Source organism: Balaenoptera acutorostrata, chromosome 4, assembly GCF_949987535.1.
Source record: "Balaenoptera acutorostrata chromosome 4, mBalAcu1.1, whole genome shotgun sequence".
Classification (NCBI taxonomy): domain Eukaryota; kingdom Metazoa; phylum Chordata; class Mammalia; order Artiodactyla; family Balaenopteridae; genus Balaenoptera; species Balaenoptera acutorostrata.
Window position 1 is genome coordinate 8,811,486 of NC_080067.1, and position 15,488 is coordinate 8,826,973.

Genomic DNA, 15,488 nt, shown 5'->3' on the forward strand with positions numbered 1-15,488 from the left:
TGATATTGGTCTGTAGTTTTCTTTTTTTATGACATCTTTGGCTGATTTTGGGGGCAGTGTGATGGTGGCCTCATAGAATGAGTTTGGGAGTGTTCCTCCCTCTGCTATATTTTGGAATAGTTTGAGAAGGATAGGTTTTAGCTCTTCTCTAAATGTTTGATAGAATTCACCTGTGAAGCCATCTGGTCCTGGGTTTTGTTTGTTGGAAGATTTTTAATCACAGTTTCAATATCACTGCTTGTGATTGGTCTGTTCATATTTTCAATTTCTTCCTGGTTCAGTCTCAGAAGGTTGTGCATTTCTAAGAATTTGTTCATTTCTTCCAGTTTGTCCATTTTATTGGCAAATAGTTGCTTGTAGTAATCTCTCATGATCCTTTGTATTTCTGCAGTGTCAGTTTTTACTTCCCCTTTTTCATTTCTAATTCTATTGATTTGAGTCTTCTCCCTTATTTTTATTGATGAGTCTGGCTAATGGTTTTTCAATTTTGTTTATCTTCTCAAAGAACAAGCTGTTAGTTTTATTGATCTTTGCTATCATTTCCTTCATTTCTTTTTCATTTATTTCTGATCTGATCTTTATGATGTCTTTCCTTCTGCTAACTTTTGGGGTTTTTTGTTCTTCTTTCTCTAATTGCTTTAGGTGTAAGGTCAGGTTGATTATTTGAGATGTTTCTTGTTTCTTAAGGTAGATTGTATTGTTATATACTTCCCTCTTAGAACTGCTTTTACTGCATCCCATACACTTTGGGTCGTCGTGTTTTCATTGTCATTTGTTTCTAGGTATTTTATGATTTCCTCTTTGATTTCTTCAGTGATCTCTTGGTTATTAAGTAGTGTGTTGTTTAGCCTCCATGTGTTTGCATTTTTTACAGATTTTTCCCTGTAATTGATATCAACTCTCATAGCATTGTGGTCAGAAAAGATATTTGACATGATTTCAATTTTCTTAAATTTACCAAGGCTTGATTTGTGACCCAAGATATGATCTATCCTGGAGAATGTTCCATGAACACTTGTGAAGAAAGTGTATTCTGTTGTTTTTGGATGGAATGTCCTATAAATATCAATTAAGTCCATCTTGTTTAATGTATCATTTAAAGCCTGTGTTTCCTTATTTATTTTTATTTTGGATTATCTGTCCATTCGTGAAAGTGGGGTGTAAAAGTCCCTACTATGATTCTGTTACTGTCAATTTCCCCTTTTATGACTGTTAGTATTTGCCTTAGGTATCGAGGTGCTCCTATGTTGGGTGCATAAATATTTACAATTGTTATATCTTCTTCTTGGATTGATCCCTTGATCATTATGTAGTGTCCTTCTTTGTCTCTTGTAATAGTCTTTGTTTTAAAGTCTATTTTGTCTGATATGAGAATTGCTACTCCAGCTTTCTTTTGATTTCCATTTGCATGGAATATCTTTTTCTATCCCCTCACTTTCAGTCTGTATGTGTCCCTAGGTCTGAAGTGGGTCTCTTGTAGACAACATATATACGGGTCTTGTTTTTGTATCCATTCAGCCAGTCTATGCCTTTTGATTGGAGCATTTAATCCATTTACATTTAAGGTAATTAGTGATATGTATGTTCCTGTTACCATTTTCTTAGTTGTTTTGGGTTTGTTATTGTAGGTCTTTTCCTTCTCTTGTGTTTCCTGCCTAGGAAATTCCTGTAGCATTTGTTGTAAAGCTGGTTTGGTGGTGCTGAATTCTCTTAGCTTTTGATTGTCTGTAAAGGTTTTAATTTCTCCGTCAAATCTGAATGTGATACTTGCTGGATAGAGGAATCTTGGTTGTAGGTTTTTCCCTTTCATCACTTTAAATATGTCCTGCCACTCCCTTCTGGCTTGCAGAGTTTCTGCTGACAGATCAGCTGTTAACCTTATGGGGATTCCCTTGTATGTTATTTGTTGTTTTTCCCTTGCTGCTTTTAATATTTTTTCTTTGTATTTAATTTTTGATAGTTTGATTAATATGTGTCTTGGCGTGTTTCTCCTTGGATTTTTCCTGTATGGGACTCTCTGTGCCTCCTGGACTTGATTGACTCTTTCCTTTTCCATAATAGAGAAGTTTTCAACTATAACCTCTTCAAATATTTTCTCAGTCCCTTTCTTTTTCTCTTCTTCTTCTGGGACCCCTATAATTTGAACGTTGGTGTGTTTAGTGTTGTCCCAGAGGTCTCTGAGACTGTCCTCAATTCTTTTCATTCTTTTTTCTTTATTCTGCTCTGCAGTAGTTATTTCCACTATTTTATCTTCCAGGTCACTTATCCGTTCTTCTGCCTGAGTTATTCTGCTATTGATTCCTTCTAGAGAATTTTTAATTTCATTTTTTTGTGTTGTTCATAATTGTTTGTTGGCTCTTTAGTTCTTCTAGGTCCTTGTTAAAAGTTTCTTGTATATTTTCCTTTCTATTTCCAAGATTTTGGATCATCTTAACTATCATTACTCTGAAGTCTTTTTCAGGTAGACTGCCTATTTCCTCTTCCTTTGTTAAGTCTGGTGGGTGTTTACCTTGCTCCTTCATCTGCTGTGTATTTCTTTGTCTTCTCATTTTGCTTAACTTACTGTGTTCAGGGTCTCCTTTTCACAGGCTGCTTGTTCATAGTTCCCATTGTTTTTGCTGTCTGCCCCCAGTGGCTAAGGTTGGTTAAGTGGGTTGTGTAGGCTTCCTGGTGGAGGGGACTAGTTCCTGTGTTCTGGTGGATGAGGCTGGATCTTGTCTTTCTGGTGGGCAGGTCCACGTCTGGTGGTGTGTTTTGGGGTGTCTGTGACCTTATTATGATTTTAGGCAGCCTCTCTGCTAATGCATGGGGTTGTGTTCCTGTCTTGCTAGTTGTTTGACATAGAGTGTCGAGCACTGTAGCTTGCTGTTCATTGAGTAGAGCTGGGTGTTGGCGTTGAGATGGAGATCTCTGGGAGATTTTCACCATTTGATGTTACGTGGAGTTGGGAGGTCTCTGGTGGACCAATGTCCTGAACTTGTCTCTCCCACCTCAGAGGCACAGCCCTGATGCCTGCCTGGAGCACCAAGAGCCTGTCATCCAGACGGCTCAGAATAAAAGTGAGAAAAAAAGAAAGAAAGAAAGAAAAAGATAAAATTTTTTAAGTTATTAAAATAAAAAACAAAAATAATTATTAAAAAAAATTTAAGTAATTTTTAAAAAAGAAAGAAATAAAGAAGAGAACAACAAAACCAAAATACAAATCCACCAATGATAACAAGCACTGAAAAGTATACTAAAAAAAACCAAAAAACAAAAAAGCGGACAGATAGAACCCTAGGACAAATGGTAAAAGCAAAGCTATACAGACAAAATCATACACAGAAGCATACGCATACACACTCACGAAAAGAGAAAAAGGGAAACAAATATATAAATATCATTGCTCCCAAAGTCCACCTCCTCAATTTGGGATGATTTGTTGTCTATTCAGGTATTCCACAGATGCAGGGTACATCAAGTTCACTGTGGAGATTTAATCCACTGCTCCTGAGGCTGCTGGGAGAGATTTCCCTTTCTCTTCTTCGTTCGCACAGCTCCTGGGATTCAGCTTTGGATTTGGCTCCACCTCTGTGTGTAGGTCGCCTAAGGGTGTCTGTTCTTCACTCAGACAGAACAGGGTTAAAGGAGCAGCTGCTTTGGGGGCTCTGGCTCACTCAGGCAGGGGGAGGGAGGGGTACGGAGTGCGGGGCGAGCCTACGGCGGCAGAGGCGGGTGTGACGTTGCAGCAGCATGAGGTGCGCCGTGCGTTCTCCTGGGGAAGTTGTCCCTGGATCATGGGAGCCTGGCAGTAGCAGGCTGCACAGGCTCCTGGGAGGGGCGGTGTGGATAGTGACCTGTGCTCGCACACAGGATTCTTGGTGGCGGCAGCAGCAGCCTTAGCGTCTCATGCCCGTCTCTGGGGTCTGCGCTGATAGCCACGGCTCACGCCCATCTCTGGAACTCCTTTAAGCGGCGCTCTTAATCCCCTCTCCTCACGCACCAGGAAACAGAGAGGCAAGAAAATGTCTCTTGCCTCTTTTGCAACTCCAGGCCTTTTCCCAGACTCCCTCCTGGCTAGCTGTGGTGCACTAGCCCCCTTCAGGCTGTGTTCACGCAACCAACTTCAGTCCTCTCCCTACTATCCAACCGAAGCCCAAGCCTCAGCTCCCAGCCCCCACCCGTCCCGGCAGGTGAGCAAAGCCTCTTGGGCTGGTGAGTGCTGGTTGGCACTGCTCCTCTGTGTGGGAGTCTCTCTGCTTTGCCCTCCACACCCCTGTTGCTGCACTCTCCTCCGCGGCTTCGAAGCTTCCCCACTCTGCCACCTGCAGTCTCCATCTGCGAAGGGGCTTCCTAGTGTGTGGAAAGATTTCCTCCTTCACAGCTCCCTCCCACTGGTGCAGGTCCCATCCCTATTTTTTGTCTCTGTTTTTTCTTTTTTCTTTTGCCCTACCCAGGTACGTGGGGAGTTTCTTGCCTTTTGGGATGTCTGAGGTCTTCTGCCAGCGTTCAGTAGGTGTTCTGTAGGAATTGTTCCACATGTAGATGTATTTCTGATGTATTTGTGGGTAGGAAGGTGATCTCCACGTCTTACTCTTCCGCCATCTTGAAGCTCCTCTGTTCTTGTGAGTTTAAACAATATTCTTGAAAGGTTTTTAAAAATATATAGATTCCTTGACTTGATACTTGAAAATTCAAGTAAATCTGAGTTAGAACTTATGTCTATCTTATATTATTAAAAACATTTAAATACACAAAAAATAGAAAGAATACAACAAACTGCATGTAGCCATCACCCAGATTTAATAATGATCAAGATTTGAGATACTTTTCCCCTTGCTGAAGTATTTTAAGGCAATCCCAGACATTGTGTCACTTTGTCCCTAATAGTGCAATATATATTACTTACAATTAAAATATTTTCTTATGTAGCCATAATATCATGAAATTAACCATAGTTCTCTGGAGTCATCTAATGTTTAAGTCCATAATCTAATTTTCATGATTATTTCAAAATGTATTCATAACTTTTCAAAACATGAAAAAAGAAAGAAAATTATCTATTTTTTTTTACAGAGCAAGAATAACATTGATACCAAAAGTGATGAGGGTTGCCCAATAAAAGAAAATTCATAGATCAATCTCGCTTATGAATATCAACTGACAAAGAATGTCACGCAAATAGGAACCATAAGAAAACTGAAGTGGTTATAGTAACAATCAGATGAAACAGACTTTAATACAAATGTTATTATAGAGAAGGACATTTTATAATAATAAAAGAGTCAATCAGTAGGAATATATAACAATTTTAAACATGTAGGCACTTAAAAATAGAGCTCCAAAAATGCATTTAGCAAAAACTGACAGAATTGAAAGGAGAAATAGACAATTTAACAATAATAGCTGGAGACTTTAATACCCACTTTCAATAATGGATAGATCAACTAGGCAATAAATCAACAAGAAAGCAGAAGCCTTGAACTACTATAAATCAAATATCTAACAAACATCTATAGATCGCTTCACCCAATAACAGCAAAAATTACATTCTTCTCACACATGGAACATTCTCCAAGATAGACCGTATTCTAGGCCACAAAACAAAGTTCAATAAATTTAAAATGATTTAAATCATGTAAGTATGTTCCTCAAGCACAATGAAATAAATAACAGAAATTAATCAATAACAGAAAATTTGGGAAATTCACAAATATGTGGAAATGGAAACACAAACTCCTAAAAAAATAGGTCAGGAAAGAAATCAAAAAGAAAATTTAAAAAATATTTTGAATGAAGAAAATTAAGATAAAACATAACAAAACTTATGGAATGCAGCTATGCAGTAGCTAGAGGCAATTGATAGCTGAAAACACCACATTAAAAAAGAAGAGAGATTTAAATAAATTAGATAATCTACTTTAAGACATTAGAAAGAAGAAAAGAAAACTAAACCTAAAGCAAGCAGAAGAAAGGAAATAAAGATTAGAGTGGAAATTAATGAAATAAAGAATAGAAAAACAATTGAGAAAAATCAATGAAAACAAAAATTTGTTTTTTGAAAAGATCAACATAATTAACAAATCTTTAGCTAAACTTTCCAAGAGAAAAAGAGTGAGGATTAAAATTGCTAAAAACAGGAGTGAAAGAGGGGCATAACTACTGACCATAGAAACTACTGAAATTGATTCAAGAAGAAATAGATAACCTGAACAGACCAATAACAAGTGAAGAGATGTTATTAGTAGTCTAAAACTTTCCCACAAAGGAAAGCACAGACCCAGATTCCTTCACTGGTGAATTGCACCAAATATTTGAAGAAAAATGTTACAATAGTTATGAATAGTATGAATGTTATTTTTCCTGAATTTGATAACAGCAATAAGATGATGTAAGAGAATGTTCTTGTTCTTGAGAAATATGCACACTGAAACTGTATTGATACTGAAAGAGAATTTTATAATTTGGACATGGGGAAATTCATCCTAACTATGACTCAAAATGTAAAAGCAACTAAAGATAGATAAATGTTATTATATACAAAAAAACTAGAGGCAAAACCAGCAAATATAAAAAAAAAAATCCACTAGAAAATTTATGAAGTATTTTAAGGCAATCCCAGACATTGTGATTCTCTACTACACAAAGGACTCCTAAAATCTGAGGGGCAAAAGGAATAACCTGGTAGATAAATGAGGAAAAAACATGAACAGGCAGCTCACAGATTAAAACATAAAATACTCCCTTTAACATATGAAATGATACTCAACATTACACCAAATCAGGGAAATAAAAATAATGTTACATGAGGTTCATCTTACCTACCAGATTGGAAAAAGTCACAGTTCAACAAATACTCTGCTGACAAAACTATGTGGATATAGGCAGCTTCTTACCTTACTGATGGAAATGTAAAGGACCAATGGAGAAAATTTTGTTAATAACTAGAAAAATTACATATGCATTATCTTTCCAACCGTGTACTCCACTTCTAAAAATCTATTCCTAAGTTAAGCTGGTAAAAGATATATATATATCACAAAAAACAGAAAACCCTATTTATGTACAAAAGTCATTCCTTACAGAAATTTTTAAAATATTGAAAGGTTATAAGCAACTCAAATGTCCATTTTTAGGAGACATCCACACAATGGAGTCATAAAAAGAAAGAAAAATCACTATATGCTGAATGCTGAGATGGAGTGATCTTCAGGACATATTTTTAGGTTAAAAAAGGTAAGAAACATTAAGTATGCCACCTTTTATGTAAGAAAAAGGGATCTGTGAATACATGCAAATGTGAAAAATTGAAGGAGAATTGACATTTTTACCATGCTAAAGGAAGGTAAAGTGTGACTTCCAGTTAAACCTGGAAGCATGGGAACATATGTGATTGTATTAGGGTTCTCTAGAGAAACAGAACCAAAAGGCTATAGATATAGATCTATAAAGAGAGAGATTTATTTTTAAGCAATTGACTCATGTAATTGTGGAGGTTGTCAAGTCTAAAATCTGCAGGGTAGGCTGGCAGACTAGAGACCCAGAGAAACATTGATGTTGCAATTCGAGTCCAAAGGCAGTTTGTTGGCAGAGTTCCTGGTCTGTTTTCTTAAGACCTTCAGCTGACTGGATGAGGCCTATACACATTATGGAAGGTAATCTTCTTTACGTCACTTCTGCTGATTTAAATGTTAATCCCACCTAAAAATACCTTCACAGAAACATCCAGACACGTTGGACAAAATATCTTGGTACCATGGCCTAGCCAAGTTAACACATCAAACCATCTCAGTGTCTGTCTCTGCTCCTTCCAGATACCAGGCAAAATAATAGTAAAGGAGGAAATAATGATTACACGTGCTCAGCAGTGTGAGATGCTAAGAGTATGTGTTACAAGGTAGTGGCTTCTTTGGGAATCAAGGAAAAGAGCCAAAAATGGAGAGTTTCTAGAGAGAGATAAGGATGAGCAGGACTTCATTAACAAATGGAAAGAGAAAGAGAGAATGAGCCAAAGGGCAACTTCTGCTCTCTCTTCAGCGTGTGGGACCAGGACAGGGCATTACTCTAGGGAAATGGCATCAATGTAACACAGTTTTGGGTTTTTTTGTTTGTTTTTAAGAACAATGATGAAGAATTTCTTTTACTCAGTTCCCACGCTAACCTAAAAGCCTCTGCTGAGTCTACGTGCAAGAATTAGTCCTCTGGTCTTCAAGGAGACCAGGAGAAAACAAACGTGGACACTCAGTGTCTTTCCCAATGACTGCTTTCTTGCCAGCCCATGCGTATCCTTGGTGTGTCCCCCCACCTCCACGCACTTGAGACACTCCTTTGAGTTTCTGCTCCTCTACCATTCTTCCCATCTACGAGTGTCACTGACATCTACTTCCCACCAGCACCACCTTCATCATTATTTCAAGGTTCGCCTCTGATCAGGCTCAATGACTTGACCTATGAGAGCTCCATGTTCAACTTGAGACTTTTGGTAGTATCCCAAACTCATACTTACCCTGCCTTTCCTTTAAACAGGGCTGGATGTTTCTAGAAATGGAGACAAGCGTGTACTCTTTGCAAATGACAAAAACTTTAACGTCTTACAGAATCTCAAATGACTCTTCAGAAAATTCTTCAGTATAACCTGAAAGATAAGAGGTGTAACATTTTAGTTCTTACTAATTATAAGATCATTTGAGGTATTACCACAGCATTGTCCTAATCATCTCTGTATTAGTGACTGTTCTGAACTGGGTCCTCTAGTACATGTTTTACTTGATAAGAGACATAAATTTCTCATTGATTTAGGGATATGTGACTTCTACCTTCAGCAGGAAACTCACCTGGGCATCTAGGAGTAAATATTAATGTGAACCAAGAAAGCCAATAATTTAAATTTTATTTAATTGTCACAAATGAAAAGTAATTGTTACTATAAACATTTGGTGAAACTATCAGAAGTACTCTAATATTTAGAGGAGAGTGTTCTTAACAGCCATTACATCACTATTTTCATTTCCCACCTTAATGATTGTATTCCATGTACCATATAGTTATTACATTTGTTCATTAGATTTTAGTCTAGCATAAAAAATCCATTACCAATAATACAGCTTGTATGTTTTATATTTCATCTTTGAGTTTTACTATCAGAGCTGTAAAAACTATTCAGTAACATTATAACACTTTTTAACTATTAACTTGTTAGTTTTGTTTGTGTTTTTAAGGCACACAAGTAAAATTGACTCAACAGTGTTGTACACTGTTTTATTTAAAATTTGATATAATAAATAATCAATATAAAGCAGAATACAGAATATTGGTGAATATGGAAATGTTCTGGACATAAACAGCAGCCATTGGGGCGGGGGGTTCTTTGTCATTATACAATCCAGCACCTGTAGCAGGGAAATATATGGAATAGGCAATTCTAAAATTTGTGGTCCCCTCTCCTATATAGCATTCCTGCCTACCTAGCACTATCCTTAGCCTGGGTAAATCTTACCTGAAAAGGAGTCACTGAAGGCTTTAGAAGTTAACTGGTCCTGTCCTCTCAATTACTAAAGTCCACCACCTTGCCATAGCTTAAAACTTTGAAGGATCTGAGTTGTCCAAGCACTCCGCCTGCATTGGAACTCACCACCTCCTTCAGAGCATTCTTGAGCTGGTCTGGACATACCATCTTTGCCCCTCAGGTCCATAGATCCTGGTCTGTGTCCCAGGAGGCTGAACTGTACAGGCTGTATCAACTGATTCCCTTGTCCTCTGGCTTCCAGTTGAGTTTGACCAATAGGCATACCACGGGGAGACTGGAGTCCCTTGGTTCCATCCTTGTTGGGTCACCACAATTTTGTTTCATCCTCTTTAACAAGCCACAGTTCTTCTCATGTAGACATTTTCTACCACCACACAAGCTCTCTCTGGGCTCCCCTAACCATTTCCTCTACTTGTCCCTTAAGATCTAAGGGTAGCCATGGCTTGCCAGCATTGCTAGTTCTTGGGTAGTCAACCCCTCACCGGTTTCCTTTAAACCTGCCCATACCGCCATAAAGAGTTCCTTTACTAAATGCTTCTCAATTACCTTACTTGAGTGTGCTATTTCTATCTTGCCCAGATCCTGACTGAAACATCAATATTCCTGTCCCTCAGAGATTGAGGACTTAGGCTTGAGTCCAATGCTGGGAAGCCAGGAGGTCTGATGTAGGTGTTCACTGTCACAGTACATTACACAGTGTCTTCCTCCTACCAGCATCTTGGGTTTCATAGTACAAATTATTGACTTTTCATGTTAGCATTTTTTAAATGTATATTTCTAGAAGTGCTGAAGCCATGGCTAGCTACAGACCATGATGTGAACAGATCATGACAGCCTCCTGAGTTTCCTTTATGAACCTCTATTTCATGCTTGCAACTTTCTCTTATGTTTTTTGGCCTAAAGAAACATCCTTCTCACCAATCCCCATTTTCTCTGCTCTTATATTTCACCACCTTGTCAGCCCCTCACCAAAAGAAAAGACATGCTTATCAAGGTAACACTGGCATCCAAAAATGAAGAGATTTTAAGCAACTAATTAATATTCAATGTCCATGCTCTGCTCGATTTCTCATAATAATTTAGCACCACATATGGTAGTTATGAATAAGCATCGATAAGAGGTTTCTTAATCTTTTTCACATGAGCCAGAAAAGAAAGATATTTAAAACTTGAGGGAGTCAATTAAGTTGAATGAGTCAATAAATATTAACAGTTCCAAACCTGGGTCCAAAACTCTAACCAATAGAAATTTGGAGTTGAGGATTTGCTTTGTTGCAAAGTTAGAGAGAAGTAATTATTAGTATTATTATATTACTGTCATTGTTGGCCTTTGGACATCCAAAGGATTCTTAGTGCTGAATGAACTGTCCAGAAAGGCAAGATAGATGATTACAAAGAGCTTTCATTCTAAAAATCACAAACCAAATAAGAAGGGGAAAAGAAGAAAAAAAATCACCTTCACTGTTTTTTTCTCATTTCCTCTTATCCCTTCTTATTACAAAGAGCAGAGGCGGTAGGCAGAGAGCAAATAACTGGCATGTGTGCACAAATCCAGAGTGTCTGCAGTTCCTAAGCATTGACTAAGACGTGCTTCTGTCTAAAACAATATTCCAAAACATGATGAAAACAGATACTAACCTGCTCAAAAATGCAATTAAACAGGTAACTTGAAATCCCAACAGAGGAGTTCATTTGAGAAATTTTGCTACAGCAAAAATCTCCAGAGGTCAGAAAGATTCCTCCAGATCTTTGGCTAAATGGTGCCCAAAAGGTAGCAAGAAAAACAACACAGTACTATTGTTTTTCTCATTTCAATCTTCAAATTTTCTTTTTTAAAATTCTCAAGGATTCAGAACTTATTTTAGCTGTAAATTTAATAAAGAGGGAACATTTTAAAATACAGCCTAAAAATGTATGTGCTATAAGGTTAAATACCTGAGGATTCGATGTTCACATGAGGATGGTATTTTAGTTTTACTAAGAAATGCAGGCACAAGAAAAAGAGTAAAACATCATGGTATGAAACAATTTATAGTGTTGGGAATGATAAATTTATCTATAAACAATAATGCCAAATTATGTACCAGTTAAAGAAGAATGACTAATAATGTTTAGTAAACAATAAGAAAGACCCATCATATGGTGAAGGGAAACGGCTCCTACTTTTTCTTATTTTTTAAAATAAGCCACAGAGAAGGAATATTGTATCACAAGGATAATTAATGTAACAGCACAGGAATTGGATTTTGGTCCTATATTTACCATGAACTAGTTGAAGGACCCTCCCTGAGCCCTCATTTTTGTCAACCTTAGAATCTGAGGAAGAGCCGTGAGGGGGTAGACCAGATGATCTTTAAGACTGCTTACTGTGCTAGAATCAAATATATTGTAAATCTATCGTAAGTTCCATTTCACACATACACACACACAAAAGAGATAAAAATGCCAGTTGTTACCTTTTTCCTATGGCTTTGGTTTTGTTTCAGACTTTGTTTTGGAAAGGGAAAAGAAAAGATCACAGATGAATCACTGCAAATTATGATACCAGTCATGGATCTTACCAAAATTGGCGACTTATCCATTTTCAGCAGTTTTGCTAGCCATGGGGAAAATGTAATTTCTCTTCTTCTTCCAAAGGCCAAAGAAGCATGATCTCATCTTTTCTCAATCTATTTAAAAAAAATAAAAAAAAGGTTATGACCATTCTTTTTTTTTTTCAACAAGAATTTATGTGTTGAGCTGATAATTATTTAAAAATTTTTAAATGTATCTTTAAATTTTCAGAATGTTAAATGTAATTTTAACTCACAAAACTCAGAAAAAGCAAACACTTTGTCATCTGCTGACATTACTAGTGTATTACTTAAAGAAAGAGTCAGAATCCCTGGCAAGGAGATCATAAAGCACAGTTGATATTCTTGATAGTCCTTGTTGTTTTTCCAAAAAATTATTTTTTTGAATTTTATTTTATTTATTTATTTTTTTATACAGCAGGTTCTTATTAGTTATCTATTTTATATATATTAGTGTACATATGTCAGTCCCAATCTCCCAATTCATCCCACTACCATCCCCGCCCCCACTTTCCCCCCTTGGTTGCTATGACCATTCTTTATTGGTTTGTATACTTTCATGCTTAGTCTATAGGAATAAAACTTCATGTCCATTTGAAGTCAGTCTTTCCAAAAGATTAATGTTCATGTCTGGATTTTCTAGTCTTGGAGTAGTAATATTTATTATAATAGTTATTATTTATTTATTACTATTATTTATTTAATGCCCAGTTTTATTTTGATTCATAAAAATGTCAATTTTATGTAGCAGTAAGATGATCGAATTTTAAGTTAAGAACAGATATATTTGTGTCCATCTTTGCTACTTACAGTTGTGTGACCTTAGGCTTGCCATTTACATCATTTATCCTTAATTTTATCACTGGTAAAATGAGGAAACTAATAAAATCTGTCAAATATACTTCCCAAGGTTATTGTAAAAATTAAGTAAAATAATTATGTAAAACCATTTAAAAATTGCTTAGCATGGTGTAACTAATATTTATACTAATTATTATTTTCCTAATTGTTTTGTTCTAAATGATTCTATACTCCAATTATATAGCACTGAAATTCTATACATATTTCAAGGTGAGATTAACTATTAATTTTAGAAATTTTGTGTATTTTTGGTTGTTCAGTTCTGCATACATAGTCAAATTTTAAAGACTCAAAACATGTCTAGCTAAATGAGAACCAATATTAATATAAAATGTGAAGAAATAGTCCCACTGGCTCAGGTAACATGCTGATAGTTACAACACACCTTAATGTCCATGACTTATGGTTTGTTTAAATGTACAATATAGAAATGTTCTCACAGAACTGAAATTTCAGTCAGAACTACTATAACTGTTATGGCAGTAATTTAAAAAGAGAGTAAATTTTCAAATCTAACACTTAACCCAATTCTGTCCAAAACGTCAATTTTTTCCATTCAGCAAAGTGACTATTTTTTAAGTTTCCCTGGGCCTCCACAATGAAGGGAGTTTTTGGTTATCAAGTTCACTGCCAGGAAATAAACTGAGAATAGTGATTGCCATAGATCTATGGAGAGATTAAGAGTTTGCAAAGATGGTGGAAGATGCTATAAAGTGCCAGTTCCATATGCAGAAACACGGTGAGAAAGTTTCTTTTAGCTTTCTCAAAGAAAATCATTATAGTAATTTGGAAATTTAATAAAGTTCCTTGAATATAAACAGCCTGGGGAATTATTGGTTTTGAATTACTGGCAGCACTGAAGAGGGTTAAATACAGTTTCAGAATGAAAATCAGTTTTATTTTGTCAGGAAGTGAGTGAGCAAAGAGGTGCAAAGGCAAGAAAGAGAAAGAAAGAAGATCACTGGGGCTGATACCAAAAAGTACAACCTAAATTCAGAGATGACAGAGCAGGTGAAGATGTGCAGTGTGGCTACCACAATGTCACCTACAGCTGAGAATCAGAGGGAGAGAGAGAGATGGAGAGGGAGAGGGAAAGCCAAAAAGCAAATGTGAAACAAATTCATGGCCATCCATCCACCTTACTACTTGAGTTCTGAATGAGATCTGATCTTTTCTCTCTCCCACCTCCTTTAATGCCCTCATCAGAAATAGTAGAAAAAGATAAAATCTTCAAAATTCGTGGTTCCTTCCTTCCTTCCTGCAGAAAACTTTGTTGCAGTATAGTTTTAATGAAAATTAGTTGTGAAAGTGTGGATCTAAGTTGAATGAAAACCTACAAGATTTCCTGATGAATTGAATATTAAGTGTGAAACATAGGACTAGAGGGAGATCTCCAGATTCTGGGCTGGGTAACTGAGAAATTAGAATTGCCATTGGCTGAGATTGGGAAGGCTATGAGTTGAGCAAGTTTCGGGGCAGAGAGATCAGGAATTCAATTTAGGCATGACAATCCTCAGATGTCTATTAAACGTAAAGGAAAGATGTCCAGTGGGTGGTTGGATCTATGAATCTAAAGCTCAAAAAGGGGGTCTGGGTTGGGTGTTTCAATTCAGGAGTCATCAGCACTTAGAGATATCTAAAGCTGTGAGACTGGATGAGATCAACAGGCAAGTGAATGAAACTAAAAAGGGTCAGAAAACGAAAGACTAGGAAAACAGACCAGTGACCAGTGAGATGAGGGAAAGCCCAGGGAGCACATCTGGAAGACAAGTCAAGAAAGAGTATCTAAAAGAAAGGAGTGATCAATGGTTACAAATGTTGCCAATATGTCATGTAAGCAGAAGACTGAGAACCAATTTGACAACATAAAGATCATGGCTAATTTGACAAGAGCAGTTCTGGTGGAGTGGTGACAATGGTGGAGGAAGCTTAACTGTGCCGAGTTCAAGAGATAAGAGGAGAAATTTCTGATAGAGAATAGATGCTTCTGTTCAAGGAGTTTTGTGGTAAAGAGGAGAAAAGAAATAAAGTGGTAGCTGCTGCGAGAAGTGGGATTAGTTGAAGGCTTTTTGATATGGAAAAAATTGTAGCATGATTGAATATTGATGTTATGTGTGGCAAGCTCCTGGAACCAGGCTGTCGCTTGGTAGCTGGTATTATCTGTATTTCCTATGAGCCCTTTCTTACACTAGGTAATCTTGGCTGTCAATATTTATGTATTGATACTTCCCAATTTCTAAGTACCTGTGAATATGAGTGACAAGTTTAGCCTCTGCCCAAAAGACTACAAAGAAAAGTCTTTCTCCGTTTGGGGGATCTCCTTTTTACTACATTCCAGGCAGCCAAACTATTTCAAGGAAAAACACCAAGGAGAGTTACCATGTTTGCCTCTAACCACTTTGGGTACATTGCACCTGCACCAAGAGACACATACTCTCCCAGAAATGCCACATTCCCTTCTTGATACAACGCCAACACCTTTTCACAGAGAAACACTCATGGTGATGCTTGTATGCTTAGCTTAAGACTTCTCACACACCTCAAATCTA